This window comes from Schistocerca americana, chromosome 3 (genome assembly GCF_021461395.2).
Source record: "Schistocerca americana isolate TAMUIC-IGC-003095 chromosome 3, iqSchAmer2.1, whole genome shotgun sequence".
NCBI lineage: Eukaryota > Metazoa > Arthropoda > Insecta > Orthoptera > Acrididae > Schistocerca > Schistocerca americana.
The window spans coordinates 178,819,238-178,839,501 of record NC_060121.1 but is presented as its reverse complement, the minus strand read 5'-3'; positions in this window follow the sequence as shown (position 1 = coordinate 178,839,501).

Sequence of the window (20,264 nt, the reverse complement as noted above, 5' to 3'; positions counted from 1 at the left end):
TTTACTTAATTAAAGCAACATTTAGTTAGGTGTTCTTGGTTCGACACAGTTTTACTTTACTGAGATACATTTAGTTAGGCAGTCTTGGTTAAACATAAGACATCTAAATCAGGAATTTCTCAAAGTTTTTATAGTGTTTTGTCACAGTGAATGTTACTGGATTTGAAAGGACGCAAAGAATTTAGTCATTAGTATGACTGTTATGTTAGAACAAATTTTCATGTTGAGTTAATTTTTTTAATTTCTACAGTGTTGAACTTACGTAACTGTAATTCGTAATGAAATATTTTTTTATTGCTTGCTAAGCCTCCAATGGTGAAATTTTGTAAATGGAATAGTGTCAAGAATTTTTTATGATGAGTTTCTTTTAATACAGTTTCTTCAGCTCCCATTACCTTATGAACATTTGTTTTTTATGACAGACAAATTTTCTATCAAAACGAAGTCCGCATTTCATGTATTTAAGACATCGCTCGCACTACTGCGATTATCTGTCGTTAAGTAGCAGCTCAGAAATCGAGACGCAAACTTTCTTCCTGTTTTACGAGAGCTATTGCGCGGCGTTTTCCATCGAGACATATAAGTCAAATTCGGGAGATAAGAGTTTTGAGTTTCACAAGGTCAATTAACAGTGCTGAGTTTAATTATTCTCATTTAATTTCTGAGTCAACTTCTTTTTGTGACAGTGTTGGTTCAGATAGGGCATGTGTTCGTAACTGTAAACGTGAGGCTAGCTAATAGACATTTTTTTTATGAATGGAATTTTTTAGTATGCAAACAGCTCACATAACAAGAGACTGTACATTCAGAACTAGACAATCCGGAAGTAAAGCACACATGTGCACGTTCATACAATCTTCTTTATCTTCTTTTATTAAGATAACTTTCATTCTGCGACTTTTTTGCAAGGATTGGACATCGGGGAATTTTCTGTGAATATTTGCGTAGTCAGATTAGCTGCACTGCTCTCGTCTACCATTTGTTTATAATTTTGCTTTCATGTTGCGCTATTTCCTAGCCACTTGCATTTATTTTCAGCTTACTGGGATAGATTATGCATTTCGTTTATTTGTACTGAATTTTTTGTTGTTGCCACTACATGCCACAGCCTGCATAGCAAGTCGTGAAGCACTAACATCACACAGAAAGCCAATATGCAAAATTTGATAAATAATACTTTGATTTAAAATGATTTTGTCGACAATAAAACGGAGTCTAAATGTGACGTAACAATGCATGATACTGCTGTTTTCCTACCGGACAGTCAAACTACGATTGATACATGCGCTCCACAGAACACAGATTGCAACATTTTTGCGTACATAAATATTTCTTTCACTGTTGAGACCCAAGATTCCAGATTAAATGTTGTAGATTCCTGTCACAAGTCAGTCAGATAGTAACATTACACGGACGATGCAATTTTTTTCAGAAACTACAGAAGTTACTGAAAACATACAATCAGTTCATCACCCTACGAATTCTTTGTAGAATAATGACCTTGGACTTCTGCTTCAGCAGTTATAACAAGAAAGTAACAAAATACTACAAGGCGTACAACTTTGCTTCCGCCGTATATTTCCCCAACATTTGATGCTTTAATGAAGCAAATTGTTTACACATGTATCATTGAAACTATTTTCCATCGCTGGCCACTACTTTTTCCCATCTTTCGGGCAGTGTACGAGTCTCGTGTCGAAAGAATTGTTCATCTTTTGAAGCGATCCACGAATCGATCCAATTTGTGATTTCTTCATGAGATATCCATTGATCTAAACAGGTAATAGTCAGAGGGGGCAATGTCTGAAGAATCCGGCGGGTGGGGTAGGACTTCCCATTTTAATGTTTCAAAGTACTTTTTGACCTCTTTTCCAACGTGGGGTCGAGCGTTGTCGTGCTGCAAAATCGCTTTATCGTCCCTCTCGCTGTATTGCGGCCGTTTTTCTTTCAATGCTGTGCTCAAACGCATTAATTGCACTCGATAAAGAGCACCTGTGATTGTTTCACTTGGTTTTAACACCTCATAGTACACGACGCCGAGCTGGTCCCACCAAATGCAGAGCATGATCTTGGAGCCGTGAATATTCGGATTGGCCGTCGACGTGGAAGCATTGTCGGGATATCGCCATGATTTTTTGCGTTCAGAGTTATCGTAATGAACCCATTTTTCGTCCCCGGTCACAATTCGATGCAGAAATCTCTTCCGTTTTGCCCCTGAAGCAACTGTTCACAAACACACAAACGCCGTTCAACGTCTCTTGGTTTCACTCACACGGGACCCCAGTTTCTTGTTTCTGAATCATTCCCATTGCCTTGAGACGTTCTGAAATGTCTTGCAGTGTCACTCCCACTAATCGTGACAATTCGTCTTGAGTTTGGCGCGAGTCTTCACTCAGCAATGTCTCAAATTCTACATCTTCGAAAACATTCTCTCTTTCATCACTATGCAGGTCTACGACGTTAAAATCACCGTTCTTGAAGCATTGAAACCACTCACGACACGTTCTTTCACTAATAGTGTCCTTACCGTACGTATTTGAGAGCATTCGATGAGACTCAGCCGCCGTTTTCTTCATATTGAAACAAAAGAGTAATACCTCCCGCAAATGACGAGAATTAGGCTCGTAAAATGACATTTTCAATCAAGAACAACTTTATGATGCAGGCACAAATCGACTAATGTTTGAATGAGGTTATGATGACCAAGCTAACTGCCTGACGTCTGCGATCTATTTCTTTCGACCGCTACTTATCGTTGTCGCCACCTATCGGCAAACGGCAGAATCAAAGTTGTACACCTTGTAGGAAATCATTTCGTCGCGAAACAAAAGGAAGATACTTTAACTAGAGGAATTAAAGTTAAAAATGTCACACTACAGGATCATAGAAATTGGAGCTACACAGACACGGTTAGAACAACAGGTTTCTCAAAGATAAACTGAGGGTTGACGAAAAACTGAAAGAAATTACAGACACGTCTCGCACAGACAAGTCTTCTATTATTTCAAGGATTTACAAGTAGTTCCTTGCGCCACGGATACGAAACTCCAAAGGAAATCACAAAAGCATTCGGAAGAAATACGATATTTAAAAGCAGACAAGGAAGGTTGGCCGAAGTACGAATGAACAATTCGACACACTGAAAGCACAAGCATATGATGATCTCTCAAACAAAGTTAAGCAGATAGAGCTCAACGCAGACGATCACTGATTGTGCAGATCAAATACATTTTACTCATACGGGAAATTTTCTATCTCTAGAACGCTTCAAGGAAGAACCAACAACATAGACTTGAAGTAAATGGGTTACACACACATCTCGCTCGGACTTAGAAGAATTTGCCTCCTGAATATTATTCTAAATGCAATTTTAGTGAGAGTCATCACGGACACAAACAACATTTAGGCAAACTTACACTTTGCTCATGAACGTGACCATTCTCACACCTTATTTATTTTGGTGATACTCCGAGACACGACAGTTCTGACTACAAATATTTCTTGTCAGCAAGAAAGTTCAAAGTCCTTCGCAATAGTGCTAACGGCATACACCCTTTAGATTGGCTTCGGCAGTTAGTTTTTCTTTACCATTTACTTCGCCAGTCACACATAAATTAGAATCTGTCAGCATCTTTTTAGAAGGAGAACCAGCGATGTGTATGCGACCTATAGCATGAAAATGTTAGTCGTTAGAAGAATTTCGCTATGCATTTCTTGGCGCTTACTGGTCTGAAACGATCCAGCAAGTGATCAAGTACAAACTACTCAGCCTACCAAATTTTGAAAACTCACGTCTGCAACTGTAACTCAATTTTTTAACTCATGGTACTACAAAATCAGCATCAAGCAAAACCATACAGCCCATCTGCATTTACACAGATATGAATTTCAAAACTCCCCAGGTAATTACACATATCGTTACTAACAGGATAATGGAAAGATAACATAAATGTTTTTTCGCCATGTTTTCCTTCTCTAAATTGAGTAATTCAACAGTTCTTACAGAAACGGCAAATATCATGGCGGACGTAATAGAGAACACTCACGTCCATTTCATGACAACAGAGACAGCAGGTAGAAGAATGACAGACAGAAAAACATAATTAGCAGGGAAACTAGAATATTAACATATCACCAAAGAACAATTACCAACAAAATCCGAACTTTTACAGTAACATTCAGCAGTCGTACAATACAGGAGGTAACATGAACAATCCTTCACATCAGCAGTCATGGTCACAGTCATATTCTCAGCCTAGTAAGTCTGGCAACAATTACGTACAGAAAATAACAATCTGCATATTCATGGACAGCAGCCATACTAACAAAACCTTTACGAACAAAGGCAACGAAACTATAATTATAGGGAAAACGACAGATAGGGAAACAGGAGAAATATCTTGAGGAAGGAGAATTTCAGTTATCAGAAAAACTTTTCACTGAGTTAGTCAGACAGTCACTTCCATCCGCGCCAGCATATTTCCAACAGTTCAGAACCCCAACGATCAGTACAAATAGCAGGAATTTCGTCAAGCAACACACAGAGACGCGAGAGCAGAAGAAGAAAAACGACCAGTAGCCCAGAGTCCGGAGGATGTTCACATTGAGACTACAACGTACTATTCATTCTGACGACATTACTGAAAATATTATCTGTTTAGAAAACATTACGGATACGCTGGTACAGGAAAATGAAGAACCACAGAAACATACTTACTATCCGGTTATCAGTAACCAAACAGGAACACATACTTTAAACTGAGTTCTAGACTCGGGTTCTCTCATCACACTGATCAGTGATTCAGCGTATAACAGATGTACCATTATCAAGTGTTTTACGTTTCAAATACGACAGTATGCCATCTTATGCACTTTATAACACTTAAAACACTTGATAATATCACTTTGAAGCCGAAATCATGATTGTGTAAATGTAACAGTGTAAATAAACAACATTCTAATGGCGGTACTGACTTTACACTTCGAGCATGGCTTTTCGATGGAAGAACAAGATATCAACAGATTACATTTTTAACTTCAATCAAATATAGTGAACTAGTACACCTCACACTACACTCATGTGGATTTCCCCAAAATTAAAAAAAAATGGTTTAAATGGCTCTGAGCACTATGGGTCATCAGTCCCCTTGAACTTAGAACTACTTAAACCTAACTAACCTAAGGACATCACACACATCACACTTAATAAGTTCGACGCACACTTTCTCAGCCAATACAGGTTAACGGAGACAGCTGAGTAGCAGCATCAGAACGAGACAAACAACAGCTACAGCAGATTCTTCAGATTCATGCTGACGTTCTCGATGACACCCCCGAAACTACTCGTGGGTCTGTTTAAGAGTTCCAGGTACAACCTCATACTGCATTTTAGACGGGCACTATACTATTTCATTCATTTACACAGAAAAGGGTAAACAGCAAAATTAATCTATGCTTTAGCAATGTATCATTGAGACAGCAGCTAGCCCCTAGGACACCCAATCGCATCCATTTGTACAGGAAAAGGGATCGCTCTCTCAGACCTGATCAAGAAAGAGTAGGCACTCATGGTTGCAAAATGGATTTTTATTTATTTAATTTGTGCCACATATCACCTTCACGTGACCATCATCAGACATATGGGGAGGGGGGACAAGTTTCCTCAGAACAAATTTATAGGCCAGGAATCAACTACGAAGTTACATTGTCAGTTAAATAAAGCAGCTGGGAAACCACGATCCGAGTTGTAAAAAGAGCCTAACCAAAGACAAACTCACTGGGTAAAAACACTCTTGGAACACTAACAAGTGTACTGAAAGTCCCGCAGTCACAGAAAAGGGCAATCATCAACAAAATTTACAGGATACGTCCACCGGGTGCACAAATTAGTTAAATGCCAAACCACTGAATAACACAGCGAACGCCACATCTTCCACCCCCCTCCCCACCCCCCCACCAAATTGACGGACCGCCGTCGTATATGGAGCACGAGAACGGGGGAGAGCGTGGACGCTCTGATGGAACGGAAGCCGCTGCGGCGTGGATGGGTCCAGCTCCATCTGTAGGACTAAAGGAGGCGGAGGGGGCGAAGACTCCGACTCCATGGAGTCGTCCCGCGGTGTCGTGATGAAACCCTCTGGCTGCTCTGGCCGCGCTGTCCTCGGTATCCGTGAATCTGGAGGAAGAGATATAGAAGGATCACCGTGCTCATGACAGTGGCGAATTTGAATGTGATGTCGGCGCAGCAATCTGCCTGCGCCTGAAACGAGATACATGCATGCGCCAAGTTGTCGAAGGGTCGCGTCTTGCAGCCACCGTCTGCTGCCGCTGAAAATCCTGAATAACACAATATCATGCGGCGCGAAGCGATAGTTGTGGCCTTCCTTCGGCGCCGGATGCTGTGGAGGATGGAGCAGGGGGAGCAGTGTCCGATGGTGGCGGCAGTGAAGTAATTCCGCCGGTGATGGTCCATCTCCTGGATGCGAACGATAGGAGGCGAGAAACAGTTGCTACGTTTGATCCATGGTGTGCGCGGTGCCAGGTTTGGCCATCTGCTGCTTGAAGGTTCTGACAAAACGTTCCCCTTCGCCGTTGGACTGTGGATGGAACGGGGCACTAGTTAGATGCTGTATGTCACTGCGTTTACAAAATGTTTCAAATTCATTTAACGTGAACTGAGAGCCGTCGTCCGACACTGCGACTTCAGACAAACCTTCGAGGCAAAAATCAGAGCACAACTACTGAACTGTGCTACGTGACGCTGTCGAGTTCATTGGCACAGCAAAAGGAAACTTTCTATAAGCGTTTACCATAATCAACAAACGAATGTTCCAAAAAGGACCCGCAAAGTCTATGTGCACACGTTGCCACGTTAGGCTAAGCAGAGAATTTTTGTGGCGGAGCGGACTGATTTCCTGCACATTCGTGACACCGTGACGTCGTCTGTTTTATTTATGTGTCCATACCCTGCCAAGAGACAAGAGAAGTTTGTGGCTCAACTTGACTAGAAGAAGGGATCGGTTGGTAGGACATGTTCTGAGGCATCAAGGGATCACCAATTTAGTATTGGAGGGCAGCGTGGAGGGTAAAAATCGTAGAGGGAGACCAAGAGATGAATACACTAAGCAGATTCAGAAGGATGTAGGTTGCAGTAGGTACTGGGAGATGAAGAAGCTTGCACAGGTAAGAGTAGCATGGAGAGCTGCATCAAACCAAACTCAGGACTGAAGACCACAACAACAACCCTGCCAAGTACAGTGTCGACGCGCTAACTGTTTCGTACGAATAATCCCCCAGTGTCCTTTGTGAAGTAACTGCAACCCTTCGTTCTGCACAGCTTCGGGCATCAACGCATGTGACTGTCCACTTTGAATAAGAATTACACCTTGCCTAATAACGAGGCTATCCCGACGTGTAAAGTATCGGCGCAGTACAGATTACTTGATGCTACGCAATGAGCGAGGCCAAGGTGTGTGAATGTATTTTAGAAAAATGTTCAAATCTGAATCAGCTTCCGTGGCCTGTGCAATTCAGAGGAAAGGATTGAAGCAATTCAGAATTCTGAGCATCGATGCAACAACAAGATGCAACAGAAGCGTCAAAGTCTATATCAGGGCCAATAGGAAGATGTGACAGTGCGTTCTCTTTACCATGTTGAGCTGTCGGACGATACACAATCTCGTACTGGCATTGAGACAACAACAAAGTCCATCTCTGCAATTTCGGGCAGTTCGTACAGGAATCGGCCTCATCGGATGAAAAAATGGCTTGTGTTGTATTACTAACAAGGGAACCTCCCCATCGCACCCCCTTCAGATTTAGTTATAAGTTGACACAGTGGATAGGCCTTGAGAAACTGAACACAGATCAATCGAGAAAACAGGAAGAAGTTGTGTGGAACTATGAAAAAAACAAGCAAAATATACAAACTGAGTAGTCCATGCTCAAGATAGGCAACATTAAGGAGTGAACCAGCGCTGTGGTCCTGTGGTTAGCGTGAGCAGCTGCGGAACGAGAGGTTTTTGGTTCAAGTATTCCCTTGGCTGAAAATTTTAATTTTTTATTTTCAAACAATTATCAAAGTTCAGGAACACACACACAATCAACTTCGCTCTCCAAAGTTCCAGGACATGTTCAGATTTGCTTGTACACATGCAGGATTTGACGGTATACACACGGAAAAATTTGGAAACGTTAAAAACATATGTTTTGACAGAGCACAGGGAAAACTGTGCGACTGTGAAACTGTTGCATTCATTTGTTGCAGTTAATGAGACAAACTCTTGTGATTTCATCACTTTTTTGGGAGTGATTATCACATCCACAATAAATCCTAAATCGGGCAAGGTAGAAGAATCTTTTTACCCATTCGCCAAGTTTACAAGTTAGGTGGGTCGACAACATATTCCTGTCATGTGTCGTATAGAATATATCAGACGTGTTTTCCTGTGGAGGAATCGGTTGACCTATGACATTGCGATCAAATGTTTTCGGTTCCCATTGGAGAGGCACGTCCTTTCATCTACTAATCGCACGGTTTTGCGGTGTGGTCGCAAAACATAGACACTAAACTTATTACAGTAAACAGAGACGTCAATGAACGAACGGACAGATCATAGCTTCGCGAAAATAAAGAAAGTAAACTTTTCACTTGAGGGAAGAGTTGAACCGAGGACCTCTCATTCCACAGTTGCTCACGCTAACCACGAGACCACGGCGCTCCTGAGCTCACACTATCCTTGATGTTGCATATCTTTGGCATGGACTGCTCAGTTTGCATATTTTACTTATTTTTTTCATAGTTCCACACAACTTCTTCCTGTTTTCTCGATTGATCTGTGTTCAGTTATTCAAGGCCTATCCACTGTGCCAACTTGTAACTAAATGTGAGAGGGGTGCGATGGGGAGGTTCCCTTGTAAGTAGAGTTTTCAGCCATACAAATAGTGGTAGAATTTGTTGACACCATAGACAATAGCCAGCGCCTCTTTCTCTATTTGTTAATAGTTGCACTGAGCTTTGGTTAACACTTTTGATGCGAAAGCGATGGGCCTGTCTTTATCACCAATTCTGTGCGAAAGCACTGCACCGATTCCGTAACAGGACGCGTCAACTTGCAATACAACTGGTTTGTCAGGATCAAAGTGAACCAAGCATCGATAACTGAGCAAGGCATCTTTAAGCTTTCGAAAAGCTTCGTGGCACTCGTCTGTCCAAACAAAGGGGACGGTCTTGAGACGCAAGCGATGAAATGGAGCTGCGATTTGTGCAGCATTCGGCATGAACCGAATATAATAGTTCATTTTCCCTAAGAATAACTACAATTATGTGACACTGAAAGAAGCTGACAGGTCACGTATGGCTAACAAATGTGACTGAAGAGGATGTACACCTTGACTGTTTATGACAAGATACTGCAACTCAGGTTCAAAAAACATCACACTTGTCCAGTCTACACTTTAGTCCTGCATCAGATAACACACGAAAAAAGCACGCAAAGTTACATTGTGTTCTTCAGGTGTACTACCTGCTACGACAATATTGTCCAAATAATTTGAACAGTTTGGTACTTGAGCAGTCAGCTGTTCCAAATAACTTTGTAAAACGTCGGGTGCAGAAGCAACACCAAACGGCAAACGCGAATACTTAAATTAGCCCAAATGAACGTTCACAACACAAACGGTTTGAGATTCTTCATCTAGTGGTTTTTGCAGTTTGCGTCGCGCAAATAAATTTTTGAAAAGTATCGACTAGCGCCTAATCCATGAGATCCTGAGAGTGGATAAGTATCAATGACAGTTTGTGGGTTGACTGTAGAAGTTAACACAGAGGTGAATGCGACTTGAATGTTTGGGGAGCAAAACCAGTGGACTTGCCCATTGACTAACTTGTATGGGCGCAATAGCTTCGCTACCTTGCAGTTCTTTAAGTTCAGCAGCCACATTGTCCCATCATGCAATGGGAACGGTTCTGGTCCGGCAAAATTTCAGCTCAGCAGTGTCTTTCACAGTAATATGTGCAACAAAATTGTTAGCCTTGCCTAAACCTTCAGAAAAAGAGTTCAGCGAATTCTTTGAGCAGGCGAGCTACATTGTCGTTGGCATTGAATGCAGTCACTGACAACACATTGTCCTGAATTTGAAAGCCAAACAATTCTAACGAATCAAATCCAAAAATGGTCTCACAATCGCAAGATTGTAGCACAGTGAAAATCACAGTTTGCGTATGCGAGAGATACATGGCAGGCAAAATACATTTTACGAGAAAGGAAATATCTTGTCCATTATAAGCCGTCAGATGCTTAATAGTTTTAGATAGTTCATATGTGCTACGATTCAGTAGTGTAACAGAGGCACCGGTGTCCAAATGAAATTTCACACGTTTTCCACTAATATGCAAATGAACAAAGAGTTTGTTGGACTGGCGTAGCACTGAAGAAACTGTTTGCTTGCTAGTTTTTCTAATGCCTTTAGCAGACTTTGAATACACTGCGTTGATTACATGGGCCTTGTCACTAGGTTTTTGTGAGTGGGAAGAATTCTTATGTTTATTCCTTTGCGAACATTAGGATTGTACGTGACCTTTCTTGCCACAAGCGTTAACACTGTGCTTGACTGGACGGTCAGTCTTGGCATCTGTGCTGTGGATAGCGCCGAGGGCATGACTTAATTCCATTCACTGATGTAGCCGCCTGTTTACAGAACTGTTTACGTGGCTTGGCCTGCGCATGCTGTTGCCGCCTACGAGGCCAGTCGTGAGGAAGGGATGACTTAACCTGACAAATTTGTGGCTGCTCAGATGTGTCGGACGCTACGGCATCTGAAACATACTGATTTAGAATTTGCACTATGTGATAGAATGATGGATTTAATTGTTGAAATATCTATTCTCTAAATTTAACATCAATTAAATTGTACACGATCACATCACGCAACATAACATCTGAATATAAAGCACCACAAGCACATTTGAAATTGAATTACCGCATCATACCCTGCAAATCTGTTACCCACTCGCGATAAGTATGTTGTGACGTTTCCTTGCAACGAAAGAATTGGTACCTAGCTGCCACCACATTCACTTGTTGGTCATAATAATTAGAGAAAGTACAACCTGATCATAGGAAATTTGACTCGGAATGGCGTTAGGGAACAATTTCTGAATGGGGCGACAGACTGCACTTCCTACTATTGACAAAAAATGTAGTTCCACAGTACCTGATACTTTGTGATCAATGATGTTGCAATCAGTCCAGCCAGTCCTCTTCTTTTTCGTTAAATGTGCGAAAAGGCGGTATGGCACAGAGCTACAGTTGCTGCATGTTGGTCAGTTGGTTGTACTGTATTTATTGCTTGGTTGGGGAGTAACTTCTGTACTGTGTTTAGAAAAGTTGCAATCTACTGCTTCTGAAATTGAAACATGTGTGTTAGATGCGTTGTATCTATCGCTTGCAGCTGAGGCGCCTGAGTAGGGGGTGGGAGAGGTGGGCCGCTCATTTTGGAATAGGCAAATACTAGAATCAGAAAATGTAAGCAATAAAAATAAGCACACAAGCAAAGAAAGTTTCTGCAAAGCCCTCCTGAAAACACAGTATGGAAAAAACACTATAAGAGACACTGTTAAGACATGTAAACACACCCGTGCAAAGAAAGGAGACTGTAGAATAAAGCGTCAGCAAAACACAAAAGCCCAAGACAAAACGAAGCAGAGATGGTGTGTGGCAGTGCTCTGGGCTTTAAACGTTAACAGGGTGTCTCTATGTTATTCCTCCTATATCGTCGTCACCATGTTATTCGGACATCTTCGTCGCCATGTTGTGTCTAGGAATCCTGCATACTCAGTTCGCTAGACAAACAATCAAACAACTCGTATTAATGAGCTTTACTCCATCAAGTGCAAATACATTGATAGATGTGTCGCAAGCAACGGGCAAAATACAAAATAATCAGTCTTCTTCAAAATACACTCCTGGAAATTGAAATAAGAACACCGTGAATTCATTGTCCCAGGAAGGGGAAACTTTATTGACACATTCCTGGGGTCAGATACATCACATGATCACACTGACAGAACCACAGGCACATAGACACAGGCAACAGAGCATGCACAATGTCGGCACTAGTGCAGTGTATATCCACCTTTCGCAGCAATGCAGGCTGCTATTCTCCCATGGAGACGATCGTAGAGATGCTGGATGTAGTCCTGTGGAACGGCTTGCCATGCCATTTCCGCCTGGCGCCTCAGTTGGACCAGCGTTCGTGCTCGACGTGCAGACCGCGTGAGACGACGCTTCATCCAGTCCCAAGCATGCTCAATGGGGGACAGATCCGGAGATCTTGCTGGCCAGGGTAGTTGACTTACACCTTCTAGAGCACGTTGGGTGGCACGGGATACATGCGGACGTGCATTGTCCTGTTGGAACAGCAAGTTCCCTTGCCGGTCTAGGAATGGTAGAACGATGGGTTCGATGACCGTTTGGATGTACCGTGCACTATTCAGTGTGCCCTCGACGATCACCAGTGGTGTACGGCCAGTGTAGGAGATCGCTCCCCACACCATGATGCCGGGTGTTGGCTCTGTGTGCCTCGGTCGTATGCAGTCCTGATTGTGGCGCTCACCTGCATGGCGCCAAACACGCATACGACCATCATTGGCACCAAGGCAGAAGCGACTCTCATCGCTGAAGACGACACGTCTCCATTCGTCCCTCCATTCACGCCTGTCGCGACACCACTGGAGGCGGGCTGCACGATGTTGGGGCGTGAGCGGAAGACGGCCTAACGGTGTGCGGGACCGTAGCCCAGTTTCATGGAGACGGTTGCGAATGGTCCTCGCCGATACCCCAGGAGCAACAGTGTCCCTAATTTGCTGGGAAGCGGCGGTGCGGTCCCCTACGGCACTGCGTAGGATCATACGGTCTTGGCGTGCATCCGTGCGTCGCTGCGGTCCGGTCCCTGGTCGACGGGCACGTGCACCTTCCGCCGACAACTGGCGACAACATCGATGTACTGTGGAGACCTCACGCCCCACGTGTTCAGCAATTCGGCGGTACGTCCACCCGGCCTCCCGCTTGCCCACTATACGCCCTCGCTCAAAGTCCGTCAACTGCACATACGGTTCACGTCCACGCTGTCGCGGCATGCTACCAGTGTTAAAGACTGCGATGGAGCTCCGTATGCCACGGCAAACTGGCTGACACTGACGGCGGCTGTCCACAAATGCTGCGCAGCTAGCGCCATTCGACGGCCAACACCGCGGTTCCTGGTGTGTCCGCTGTGCCGTGCGTGTGATCATTGCTTGTACAGCCCTCTCGCAGTGTCCGGAGCAAGTATGGTGGGTCTGACACACCGGTGTCAATGTGTTCTTTTTTCCATTTCCAGGAGTGTAGATAAACACAAGTCTGTGCTAGGTAGAGATTGCTAATGATAGAGGCTATGATGCGTCTGCTAACGATGTGGCTAACGTTGAAGCTGCTATCGAAGTGGGCTGCCACTAGTCGGGCGTGGCGCTTATGTTCTCTTCACGTAGGGGCTGCTGCTGGCGCGTTGTCGTCTTGGAGGAAGGTCGGTCAGCGTGCCATTCCATGACCTCTTCTCACAGGCGTCTCTTCTCTGCCGTTCGCGACTGGGCTGATGGTGCTGACTTTCCGCCGTAACATTCTGTATAATTACTGATAGTTCCAAGACAGCTCAGGGCGTACACTTATTTTTTAAAACAGTCAAATAGTTCAAAAAAATTTGTATTTGCTAGTTCAGAACGTAATTATTCTGTCACTGAACTGGAGGCATTAGCAGTAGTTGTGGCATTGACTAAGTTTAGACATATTTTATTTGGGAAACGCATTAAAGTTTACATGGACCACCGTGTTTTACTACTTCTGATGACTGCCAAATTTTCCTACAATCTCGTGGCAAGATGGGCACTGAATATGCAAGCATTTAGCTTCACCATTGCACACATTCTTGGAATAGAACACATTGTATCTGACGCTTTTTCACGATCACAAACCGGATCATCTACAGAGTTTTGTGAATCCGACTTCAGTTTACTACAAGTAGCATTTGAAAACTACGTTTCTTCATCTTTACATGGCATTTCCAAAGAAAAACACAGAGGTACAATACGGAAAAATGTGAAGCAGCAATGGAATGACAAAAATAACAACATGGATAACCTCTATTATTTAGTATGGAACAATATTCTAATAACTTTTGTTATATTTGTGGTGAAATAACATTTTCCTCACAGAAACGCAATCTGACGCCTCTTGTAAAGACTGCCTAAATTACTGAAACCCGACAGCACTATGTGGCTTGATTGCATTTCTGAGGTTTTAACTAACAAACGTGTATGGTACATTCATCTAAGTTAAGCACATTGTGGACCAAGAAAATGTTTTCACATTCTTCGCCATACTTCCTCAATACGGTAAAACGAATTCACTGTCTTCTGGCTAAATATAAACTTTCTCAAAAAGCTAAAACAATAATACTTCACATTTTGCTCAACTATTTCCAATCATTCCTGTAAAATTACATTTAGCAACTGTGGATTTATACATACGTGTTCCCACTAGTAAGCAGAGAATTTCATACGTTTTTGTCGCCGTAGAGCTAACATCAAAATTTATTTCATTCACACCGTTACGTTACTGCCAGAACTGTATGAGCAGCATTTGTCAATAATTCCCTAAGGAGAGTGGGACATGTTGAAAAGGTAATCTCTGACAACAGACCATAATTTCAGTCTAGTCTTTCCCTTCATACTCCGAATAAAAGAAAAATTAACCCATCTTTAGTTCTCAGTACTACGCATCTTCTAACAAGGCTGAAAGAATTATGAAAGAAATAAACAAATTATGCACTACTGCCACAGAAAACGCACTGAGTGAGATATGTGTGGTAACGACTTTTAAGAAATCATAAATTCTTTAGTAAACGACTCTACTTTACTTTCTCCCCGTTTAGTACTCAAAAACAAACAAACCACCAGACAGACTTAGGGAAGTTGTTCCCTTTTCCAAATCACAATATTTAAAATATCATCAAATTATTCATATTGCTCTTGCAGATATTAAACAGGCACCAGAGAAGAGGAAACATTTTCAGAAAACTAAACGCAATGACACAAATTTGAAAGTAGTACAAAATGTGTTAGTCCAGCTGCACCCACTATCAAATCAGTAAATTCATTTCGATTTATAATAGCCCATTCCACATTTGTTGGATTGCCCAGCCCAGCTCTACTGAAGCTGAAACATTACCGACTAGATTGCCTCACAGATTACACATTTACAGTAGCAAGCACTTCACTGACTAATTTTTTTCATCTTTTTGTGAGCCTGTGAGCATCTGTTAGCAAATTTATGATCTGACTATTATGACGAATTTCTATGGTCGTTTGAATACTTGTACATATGTATATGTTGAAGCATGTGTTATTCCATACCATGTACGTGTATTGTATTGTCAGCTTGTATGGAGGAAGTGAATATTTTTCATTACATGTTAGCTTATGCAATTTGTTTGGATGTGTAACTATGGTAATATTTCATGTTATTTTTTAGATGTAAGTAGGAGATGAAATGCAGATCTTGGTTTTTATAGAATGATGAGAGTATAAAACAGTTTGTGTCTCCTTTAACCTGATGTACGTGTGTCAAAATAATTTGCTCTATCGTTACATATGATCATTCCAATGTCATCGATCATAAAATATTTTAGTTATATTTACACACAGATTCTGAAAAATAGCGAAGTTACGGGGAAGCCACAAATTTTCATTGTATAGTGATATAAAGGAGAATAAAAGCTAGATTCATTGAAGGTAACATCTGACACAGGGTAAATTAATGAAATGTTTCTTATGGGCCGATATACTGTTATGCTGAGCATTTTGATGGGCAATGACATAAAATGTTCAGTACTTATATACAAATCAGGCAGTTATTCATTGGATGAGTATGAAAGGTTGTGTAACTTATTGAAGAAGATTATTTTCTGCAGAAACTACTAAGACAGAATAGTGCAATGTATATTCTATAAGCAGAGAGCCATAAGAAACCCTAGGCATATATATAGTATTAGACGGATAATACTTAGGTTAATGATGAACTTTTTTCACACGGTAATGGACGTGATACTTTGAGATTGTTGAACAATATGCTAATTTTAACATTGTGTAGATTTATGACATGTTTTTGAGGAATTGTTTTTTATATGTTGTTGAGTTGAGGCTGTTAGGGACTCTGTGATGATTTATTTTAGTAAAACAAACTTACAGGGAGACCTAAGGCAACAGAAAGAAATCATTAGAGCCATGGCAGGTGCAGAAAAAAGACAATCGTGCAGACTTCTGTTCAAGGCCCTTGATCTAATGAATGTTCCTGGCCTCTATATCTAAGAGGCAATTAAGTTTTCTAAACAAAACCCACAACTTTTTGAGGATAATCTGTTTATGCGTGATTACGAAACAAGAAACAAATATCAGTATAATTTACCAACTCATAGGCTAAAACTCCCAGAGAAGACACGTTACTATATGGGTATGAGACTGGGAAATAAAGTCTGTGAGAAATTTAAAGATTATGAACCAGAAGAATTTCGATATCATTTAAAACAATACCTAGCAAGTAAATACCATCACAGTGTAGAAGAAGTTGTGACTGACTGTCACAAATAACTGTGCTTGATGTTATGTTTTATTCTGTCATGCTAAAAAAGTACATTAAGTAAATGCTTATACTTAATTTTACTTTATTTTCAAAATGGTTATTTTAAATCAGTTTGTGGTACTTAAAATTACAAAATACCTGTAATTATTCTGTATACTTGCAATTAGAAGTAGCTTTAAACTGATGAGTCGCCTATGTCCCAATCATCTGATTGTATATGACATGTTATGTGACAGTAAAGTTTCTGTTCTATTCTAGTCCACACTTTGAGTTATTATGGTTCAGTGATTTTTGTCTGATTATGGGGAGTTCTTATGAAATGAGATAGTATGCTGTCTGGATTATATGCTATTTGATTTACCATTCTGTGGTGAGAGATCTTTTTGTCTGTAAGAGCTTTTCAGTACACTCTGTTACTGAAATTTGTGGTAGATAACAAATATGTTCATGTTCTTTATTTTACAATTGTTTTCCTTTTCCATGTTCTAATAACTTTTCTTTTCCAGTGAACATATCAATGACAATATGCTTAGCTACAGTCAGTGTACATAAGTTTAGCACTTCAAACATACTTAGTAACAATTTGGTACACCAATTCTTTATTATTTTGTATATATCTATTATGGATATTTTTGTAACAAATTTATCTTTCTTGTAAGCAGGATATTTTAAGCATATTGTTCTTGGATGAGATTTGTTAGTCAGCATGTGCATAGAATAAGCAGTCTGGCCCATATTTTAGTATTTTTGTGTTTGATAGGCTGATGACTGATGCTTCAATACTATTCGTTTCTTTTACCAGGCGCAAATCCTTTGTTCCATTCCTTCCTCCACTTTCCTTATGTAGGAAGTAGTATTATGATTTATAATCATTGTAGATAGGTTTCACCACATGTAAGTAAGTCTTACACACGTGAACATTGATTTATTATATCGTGATGATGATACATTTCTTTCTGTAACTGAATTTCTAGTATGGAAACAATATTTTGTTCATGATTTCTTATCTAGATCATTTTGTTCCACTGACATGAATAACTTCATTTATATTTTAGTATGCAATGTTTACACTATTCTGTAATTTCTTTAGCGTTAGGGATTTCAAATTTAACTCTGTACTGTGGATGGCGCTTGACTTCCCACACGAAACATTCTTTTGTACAAAATTCCTCCAGTGATTAGTGCATTACAATATTGTAACAAAGATAAAAGATCTTTATATTAGCTTACACATTTAATCTTTTACAACAATATTTACCCTCTACATAATATTCTGATTGAACACATTCTTTGGAATCTTTGTTCTTGGACATCTACACTGTAAGGTGATTACAGAAGGAACGTAAATTTTTACCACAAAGCTATGTTAGATCTCTTCAGTTGGATTCATGACAAGGTTAGTACCAACTACCAGACATCTGGTGAAATCAAACTATGTTTTCATCGTAATATGAATCTTTGTATCCGGCATTATGATTCGGAGACACATTGGCTTTCAGTTGTCAGCAGAGAATTTATGGACTGGTTCTGCATCCTCTGAGTTTGCTCTTACTTACTCACACACGAACTAATCTTATTATGCAACACTCATGAATGACCATAGGATTTAACATAATGTTTATCTTTCACTGTCAAAACGTTTCCTTCAAGACACTCTTCTGTGAGATTTTAATGTTGCACTGTGTACATTCATGTTGTCGCCATTTTCCATGAAGATGTATCACTGAGGGCAACACCTTTTAAACAGTGCTGTCCAAAAATAAAATTTCAGTGAACTGCTGTCACGATTTTTGTGATGAAACAAACTTATTTCAGCAGTCTCAAAGACTATGTGCAGTGTGTATCCATCAACCATTTCGTATGCAGACCAGATAGTATCACAGGAAAATGGGATGATTACCATGAATAATACTAGTATATAATTTTAACATTGTATTGAATTATGAGTCTTTCTTACTTTTGCCTTATGTTCACTGATGTTTATTATTCTATTTGTACACCTATGCTCGGCTATTTAATGCATTTGCCATTATTCTAAAACACATTATTGTTTACGCTCGTCATGTTATTATTCCGTTCTTCCAACTGCGTTAGAGACTTTTGCAGACTAACCTTTGTTCCTTACAAATCTCGCTCTGCAAAATTATGGCCAGAGAGGCCGAGAGGTAATGCAAGGTGTGTGTATATGATGTTATAGGTAATTTTCTGTTTTTAATATCTTATTATGCACATATAATATTTGTATAGTTTGGTTATGCATGCATACCCTCCTCAGAGACGCTGTACTGCCCAGAGACTAGTTAGGTCGTCTGTGCTCTGCAAACATCTGTGGGTGCTGATCACTAGGAGGAGAGAGCGAGATGTAGTGGGGTGTCGTAGTAGTGAGCATGTACGGGAAGCACACAGAACACAGTGCTCTTGAGAATTATTTTATTGACCTGATGGAAGATATTATTATTACAAAAGGAATATTATCATTTTACCTTGAAGAAGATGTGTTTACTAAGATAGATACTGTTTTGAAAATATTAGGATTTAAGATAAAGGAAGAAAATATTTTACTTTATTGTGGCAGTCAACAGACATCCAAATCAGGAATTTCTTTCGTTTTTTATGAAGTTTTCTCACAGTCGATGTTAATGGATTTAGAAAAAAGAAAAGAATTTTATCGTTTCTACGAGGACGTTTGAGTTACAATACATTTTAATGTTGAGTTATATTTTTATTTTTCTCCAGTGTTGATCTTAACCAGTTGTGATTTGTAATGAAATATATTTTTATTGCTTGCTAAGCCTTAATGGTGAATCCTTGTAAACGGAATTGTGTCAAGAATATTGAGATGAATTTTTTTAAATATAGTTTCTTGAAAATAATTTTTCTTTAGAAAGTATCACAGATTACATTTATTCGTTATCCGATGAACATTGTCTTTTATAACAGATAAATTTTATGAGAACCAAGTTTGCACTGTATGTATTTAAGAGATCGCATTGCATTATCGCGATTCTCTGTAGTCAATTGCAGTTCAGAAATTGAGACGCGCCTTTACTTCTTCTTCTACGGGAGCAGTTGCACGGCTTTTTCCATTGCAGCACAGAAGCCAAAAATCGGAGATGCGAGTTTCCAGTTTCACAGGGTCAGTCAAGAGCGGTGAGTTTAATTATTCTAATTAAAGTTCACACGCTTTTTTTTCGTAAGAGTCAGGGTTGGTTTTCGACTGGGCATATTTCATTTACATTCTCGCAGTCAGATTTGCTTCTCATCCTCGCAGAGAGATAGTTGTTAACTGTAAACGTGAGGTTAGCTTATGCATGTATTTCTTTTCTATGAATGGAACTTTTTGGTAGGCAACAGCTTACATTCATAGACTACACATTCAGAAAGAGGCAACTGAGAAGTAAGGCAAACAGGAGCACATTCACACAATCTTCATCCTTTTTACTTATTTCGTTATCTCTCCCTTCTAACTGTTAACTGACGGTATCACTAAGAGCTTCTTGAGTACTGGTCTTAGTTGTACAAGAGCGTGACTGTAATGGCTGTCGCCTGTTTGTGTGTTGTAGGGATGGAAATACTGGCACGCAGTTAAGAAAT